The following is an 8363-nucleotide window of genomic DNA, read 5'->3' as shown; positions in this document are numbered from 1 at the left end:
GTTCAAATAATATCTATTCCCTTTATGTCCTAATAACTACATCTACGGGAACTGCTTTCCGGTACCCAGTGACCAAATATAGTCCCTGATAGCTTCAGCTTCTGAATCATAATTAATACCGATTCTTTCCGTTCCTTTACTCAGTTTCCCTTCGCATATCCTGTGAAGGTATTATAATATATTGCATTGAATATTTGTACCATAAACATTTTCCATCCAAATTATGCTCAAGAGACGCTTTCTATTACCGCAGATGACGTGTGGATAGGAATCAAAGACAACAGGTGGGCGGAAGGACCCTATACCCGGGTCCCACCACACCTGTGGAGCTCGGGTCAACCTGATGATGGCTCGGGCACCTGTGGGTATGTTGCTCTGCAGATATCACCCCCAACAATCTGGGATACCAAGTGTCACACATATTCAATACCCTTCTTTTGTCATGCATTGCTTGATTGATAATACATTGGTAATGATAAAGTTGTTACTAGTGTGAAGGGGAGTTGAAATTTTCTGTCTCACCTATACATAAATATATTTGTATATCTTGGTAACTGATGTTAACGTATTTTGGAATGATAAATAATACCTTAGTGTAATTGCAACTGTTACTTGTTTGAAGGGGAATTGAAATGTAATTTTCGGCCTCATCTATACATACATATGTTTGTATAAGTTGGAAATCAATGTTAACCCATTTTGCAATGATGGCTCTAATATCAGTGTAATTGTAACTGAGATGGTACAGCTATCAATCTGAAGGAAAATTGCAATTTTCTGTCTCATTTATACGTAACATATATATGTATATCTTGAAAAACAATGTTAACTCATTTTTAAATTATTAATAAAAGTAAAAAATATTGGAACTGTTTACGTTTCACTTAAATCGTAAATAAGAAAAGAAATCGAGATATTCCTGGCATGAGGTACACACCAGAAGAAACAGAAAGATTAAGTCGACTGGGTTTGTTTCTCTAAGGATCCAACAGATGGCAGAATCTTGCACTTTTTACTGCTAGGGTGATTCCATTTTAACGAACAAGGGAAAAGCATTTACATATACGGATAAATTCGCTAGACTTTCTGACTGAATTCTGTGTAGAGTAAATATCGAAGAAATGCCTGGAGTAAATCTGCATATTGCACAAATGAGCGTCATTTGCTTTTAATACGGAACATATATTTTTCATGTTTATCACTTTTTATGCCCACAATAAACAAAAAATTGATTACTTGTTAAAATATGTGTAAGAGAAGGTACAACTACAGATTAACTACTTACAGATAAAACTAACAGTTCAGAATGTGTTAGCTAGAGACATTTGGAAATGTGATATAGTGTTTATTAATGTTGGGAATCATAAACGATCATTAATACCTTTATTCGTGCCTTCGTACCTGTTTTACAACCAGAATACAAAGAGGAAGAAATATTTTGAGTAGACTTTTGTGTAGACTTCGGTATATAAGCTGGCGGTGAACATAGTAATAATTATACGAATTGCAGATAGATAATCCTGCGATTGCAGTCATTGCTAAGGCACTGCAGTTCCTCGTTGGGCGAGTGGGTTGCGTGCTCGCCTACTGATTCGGTAGTCGCGAGTTTCGATTCCCCTCTCTTCCAGCCCCGGAACCAGAGAAATTTATTTCTGGTGATTAGAAATTCAGTTCTCGATATAATGTGGTTCGGATCCCACAATAAACTGTAGGTACCCGTTTCTAGGTAACCAATTAGTTCCTAGCCACGTAGAAAATATTTAATCCTTCGGGCCAGCCACCCTTGGAGAGCTCTTAGTCAGCTCAGTGGTCTGGTTAAACTAAGATATACTTAACTTTTAACTAAGTACTGCACCCACAGAACTTTTATCGAGACAACGTTAGGTAATATGGAGTTCAGGAAAGCTCAATATCCGGCACATATACCCTGTTTTTTACACATGCTCTGTGATTTATGCTTCAGATCAATTTTCTGTAAAAGGTTAAACTATGGAATTTTTCCCATTCCGTCGAAATATATGTTCATCACTATACATCTCTTATTCTCAAGGATTTTGTTGACAGGCATGTTGTTGATATAAAAAAAATATTTTGTCAAAATCTGGTTTCTGTCACTACGATTGTTTGGACAGATATATTTTACATGAAGATTTTCAAATGAAGAGATGTCTTCCTTTTCCAAACAAATGCTTGAGGCATGTGTTTTAGGTATTAGTCAACGCAATTTAGTTTTATGAATTACATCTGAAAATAATATGCGCACGCATATAAATATATTTTAAAATTGAAGGAGCTGATATTATCGAATTGTCTTCTTTGTGAATTTTTCAAGTGAAGACGACTTTACGTCGTCTTCCCCCCCCCCCACTTATGCAACGAAGTATATTAACGAGAAGTTATTCTTGGATGTTTAATACCTTTATTTTGTCACTAGTAAAGAAGTTTTTCCCTCTAACCCAAAGTAAACTAAATAGTAAAACAAGTAAACTTATTTTTCATCTTTACTGTTTTTTCCAGACAATATGACGTTGTTTCTGTAAAGAGATAATTCGAAATGCGAATTACATAATTTCAAGGTGTTTCACCATTTGATTGTATTTTATATATTACATCAATAAATCGTTTATTCAAGTGAAACTGTGACATAAACAGGTAAGAGCAAAGCCACTGCTAATCGAATAGTTTTACGGTCGATGTCCTCTGCCGTGACCCTAAGTCCGGTAGTATCTGGTATGAGGTATCATTAGCGAAACAAAATAAACAAATATATATATATATATATATATATATATATATATATATATTATATATATATATATAATATAAAAACATAAGCCGGCAGGATACGTTTCTCTAAGTGACCGATAGATGGCATCTGCTTGCAGCTTGTGTGAGTCCATTATAACAACAGGAAAGGAAGCCTTTCGATACTCGCAAAAAAGTTAGCATTACTACCGAAAGTACTGCTCTGATTCTTTCTATAGTTAATGCTGAATGCATTTCTGGAGTAAAAGTACACGCTGCATTCAAATGAAAATCATTTACTTTTAAAACAAAAGATATATTCTTCATGTTGACGGAGATTTTGCCCCCTTCGTGGAAATGGTCCTTCCCAGGTGACGTACGTGAGGTGCTTACTGAGAGAGCCCATCTTTTTTTTTTGGTATATATATTGCCATTGATAAGGGGTGGGAGCACTCATTGCAATATTACAATTATGTGTAGAAGGAAGAGTCATACAGAAGTAACTAACTGCAAGTAAGACTGACAGTTCAATATGTTCTATGTCAAGACGTTTGGAAGTGTGAGACGGTGTTCATATATAGATTTAATCAAGGTCTTTCCACCTCTGTTACTAACAAAACACAAAAGAGGACGAGAACTTTAGAGTGGGTTTGTTTACTTATTTGTTTCTTTCGTGATGATGGTCTTTCTTGCACCTGACCGTTAAAAAAACTCCCAACCGAGAAATGGAGTCCCATTCATACGTTAAATGCATAGATGCGTAAGGAATCACGAATCTGCGTTGCTGGGAAACTCTGCAACTTTGTCATTGACCTTGAACTGTCGTGGCTCCGGGATTCGGGGTGACTGGCCGGCGCCCGATATCTCGAGGGAAGTTAACCGTTAGAGGGAGATTATAAATAGCGCATCTCACCGGCGGGTGTTGCTTAGTCTTCCAGCGTCAGCTGATGGCATAGGGCGTCCAGAAGGTCCTTTTAAGAAAGGATCTTTGCTAGAAAGATCGTACCCTTAAGCTTATATTATAAGAAGATATTGCATCAATTTTAGTCATACGCCTATCATCCATCTGAAGATCCAAGACGTCTAAGAACTTCTATCAAGGCAAAACACAGTGTTTTGCTTTTCGTCTGAAGGAATGGCGAACAATATTCGAAGATTAGTTTTCAGTCATGTGGCTATGGGGCCTCTGCGTTGGTCAATTGTGGTAGAGCCCCACCGACTGAAATTGAGGGACTCAATGTGACAGCTCTAGGTAGGTTACGATAATATTGTCGTTGTGACTATTCTAACTCATAATTTTCTTTCCTGTGATTAGTAATTCTGTATCAAAGTTTGTGTTCAAGTTTACTGGGTGTGAGTTAACGTTTTAGCAGGGGGTGTGTTTTAGTTTGTTAGAGGAGTTGTTTTAAGTGGAGAAAAGGTGTGTTTAAGTTTATTGGGGTTGTTTCAGTTAAGTGGGTGGTAAATGGGACAGCCACACACTAATATCTGGGATAAAATGGACAGTCAGCACAGTAATGCTTGGATAAACAGAAAGTGAGCAGAGTAATATCTGAATAAAAGGGACAGTCACCATAGTAACACCTGGATGAATGGGACAGGTTGCAAAGTAATACTTGTATATATTGGGGAGTTATTACAGCAATTTCTGGACAAAGGGACAGTCACACAGTAATACCTGGATAAATGGGACAGTTAGTAGAGCAATTTCTGGATAAAAGGGACAATCACCACAGTAATACCCTGGATAAAATGGACAGTTAGTACAACAATTTCTGGATAAAAGGGACGTCACCACAGTAATACCTGGATAAATAGGACAGTTAATACAGCAATTTCTGGATAAAAGGGACAATCACCACAGAAAATAAACCTGGATAAATGGGACAGTTAGCACAGCAATTTCTGGATAAAAGGAACAGTCACCACAGTAATACCTGGATAAATGGGACAGTTTAGTACAGCAATTTCTGGATAAAAGGGACAAATCACCACAGTAATACCTGGATAAATGGGACAGTTAGTACAACAATTTCTGGATAAAAGGAACAGTCACCACAGTAATACCTGGATAAATGGGGACAGTTAGTAGAGCAATTTCTGGATAAAAGGGACAATCACCACAGTAATACCTGGATAAGTGGGACAGTTAGTACAACAATTTCTGGATAAAAGGGACAGTCACCACAGTAATACCTGGATAAAAAAAAAAAATAGGACAGTTAATACAGGCAATTTCTGGATAAAAGGGACAATCACCACAGTAAAAACCTGGATAAATGGGACAGTTAGCACAGCAATTTCTGGATAAAAGGAACAGTCCACCACAGTAATACTGGATAAATGGGACAGTTAGTACAGCAATTTCTGGATAAAAGGGACAATCACCACAGTAATACCTGGATAAATGGGACAGTTAGTACAACAATTTCTGGATAAAAGGAACAGTCACCACAGTATACCTGGATAAATGGGACAGTTAGTAGAGCAATTTCTGGATAAAAGGGAACAATCACCACAGTAATACCTGGATATAATGGGACAGTTAGTACAACAATTTCTGGATAAAAGGGACAGTCACCACACAGTAATACCTGGATAAATAGGACAGTTAATACAGCAATTTCTGGATAAAAGGGACAATCACCACAGTAATACCTGGATAAATGGGACAGTTAGTAGAGCAATTCTTTCTGGATAAAAGGAACAGTCACCACAGTAATACCTGGATAAATGGGGACAGTTAGTACAGCAATTTCTGGATAAAAGGGACAATCACCACAGTAATACCTGGATAAATGGGAACAGTTTATACAACCAATTTCTGGATAAAAGGAACGTCACCACAGTAATACCTGGATAAATGGGACAGTTAGTAGAGCAATTTCTGGATAAAAGGGACAATCACCACAGTAATACCTGGATAAATGGGACAGTTAGTACAATTTCTGGATAAAAGGGGACAGTCACCACGAATACCTGATAAATAGGACAGTTAATACACAATTTCGGTAAAGGACAATCACCACAGTAAACCTGGATAAATGGCCGACAGTTACTACAGCAATTTCTGGATAAAAGACAGTCACACAGTAATACCTGGATAAATGAGACAGTTAGTACAGCAATTTCTGGAGGGACAATCACCACAGTAATACCTGGATAAATGGACAGTAGTACATTTCTGGATAAAAGGAACAAGTCACCACAGTATACCGGATAAATGGAGACAGTTAGTAGAGCAATTTCTGGATAAAAGGGACAATCACCACAGTATACCTGGATAAATGGGACAGTTAGTACAACAATTTCTGGATAAAAGGGAACAGTCACCACAGTAATACCTGGATAAATAGACAGTTTAATACAGCAATTTCTGGATAAAAGGGACAATCACCACAGTAACCTGGATAAATGGGACAGTTAGTAGAGCAATTTCTGGATAAAAGGAACAGTCACCACAGTAATACCTGGATAAAGTGGGACAGTGAGTAGACAGCATTTCTGGATAAAAGGGACAATCACCACAGTAATACTGGATAAATGGGACAGTTAGTACAACAATTTCTGGATAAAAGGAACAGTCACCACAGTAAATACCTGGATAAATGGGACAGTTAGTAGAGCAATTTCTGGATAAAAGGAGCAATCACCACAGTAATACCTGGATAAATGGGACAGTTAGTACAACAATTTCTGGATAAAAAGGAACAGTCACCACAGTAATACCTGGATAAATGGGACAGTTTAGTACAGCAATTTCTGGATAAAAGGGACAATCACCACATAATACCTGGATAAATGGGACAGTTAGTACAACAATTTTCTGGATAAAAGGAACAGTCACCACAGTAATACCTGGATAAATGGGACAGTTAGTAGAGCAATTTCTGGATAAAAGGGACAATCACCACAGTAATACCTGGATAAATGGGACAGTTAGTACAACAATTTCTGGATAAAAGGGACAGTCACCACAGTAATACCTGGATAAATAGGACAGTTAATACAGCAATTTCTGGATAAAAGGGACAATCACCACAGTAAAACCTGGATAAATGGGACAGTTAGCACAGCAATTTCTGGATAAAAGGGAACAGTCACCACAGTAATACCTGGATAAATGGGACAGTTAGTAGAGCAATTTCTGGATAAAAGGGACAGTCACCACAGTAATACCTGGATAAATGGGACAGTTAGTAGAGCAATTTCTGGACAAAAGGGACAGTCACCACAGTAATACCTGGATAAACAATGGGACAGACAGTAATACAGCAAGTTCTGGATAAAAGGGACAAATTCACCACAGTAATACCCTGGCCGGATAAATGGGACAGTTAGCACAGCGAACCAAATTTCTTGATAAAAGGAACAGTCACCACAGTAATACCTGGATAAAATGGAACAGCTGACACAGCAATTTCTGGATAAAAGAGCAAGGGAAAAAAGGACAGTCAGTACATGGAGGTGCAGGAAAAACTTTCCTGAGTTCTTCCTTGTTTACTTCTATTAACTTAAACATTGTTTTAAGACCCATTTCAGAATGTGGTAAACATGATCCAACAAACAAAGCTATGTGAAACTGGAAATTGGTAAGTAATGAATAAATTTTTTTTAAATCTTTAAAAAAAATATGTTTTTAAATCTCTATTTACTTACTGCCATTATAATTGATCCATGCTATGGTAGAGTAATAGATACACAAAAATTATCTATTCAATTTTAATTGTTTGCCGTTTTGTATTATACAATTTATTTTATTTTTTTTTAATAAGTGAGGTGTTTTATTCCAGTATTTCCCTTTATCTCCTGTTAATTTTTCTTCCTAATAAACACCATGTTCTTTGGAAGCTTGAATTACAAGTTAGTGGACCTTATGGGCTGGTTGGCCATATAAGTACTGTTCAGCTTTTGATCAAGAATAATAATAATAATAATAATAATAATAATAATAATAATAATAAGAATAATAATAATAATAATAATAATAATAACAATTTCAGTACTTGAGAAAATATAAATAAAGAACTGTGTCAGTTCCTACAGATATTTTTGTTTGTTACACCTATACAAATAAAATATGAATTTAAATGAGGTTATACTGAAATTTCTGGATAATTTATTTAATCATAAATATTATTGACATATTTCCAACATTTATTTTCAGATTGTGATGAAAAAATATCAAACTATAAGGAATGACATAACCGCACTTCGTGATCTATCAAAAGAGGTAAATAGCACTAAATGTCTTTTTTTTCAACTGCTATGAATGACATAAAAAGAGTCTTGTCATATAATGTGAAAAAAATCATGTATGCATAACTGAGACATTCATGTATCCATAACTTGGGCTGACACTGGAGTATACCTGCAAACTTACTCACACCTACTTAAAAACAAACTGTTTCACATACAAATACACAATGCACACACACACACACACACACAAACACATATATATATATATATGTATATACATATATATATATATATATATATATATATATATATATATATATATATATATATATATATAGTTACTCAACCTTAACAGTTCCCCTTTCATTTTAGTACAGTTTTTTCCCTCCTATTCATTAATTAATTTATATTTTCAT

Source organism: Macrobrachium nipponense, chromosome 40 (assembly GCF_015104395.2).
Source record: "Macrobrachium nipponense isolate FS-2020 chromosome 40, ASM1510439v2, whole genome shotgun sequence".
In the NCBI taxonomy this organism is placed as follows: Eukaryota; Metazoa; Arthropoda; class Malacostraca; order Decapoda; family Palaemonidae; genus Macrobrachium; species Macrobrachium nipponense.
The sequence above is the reverse complement of the archived record's forward strand: the minus strand, read 5'-3'. Positions refer to the sequence as shown.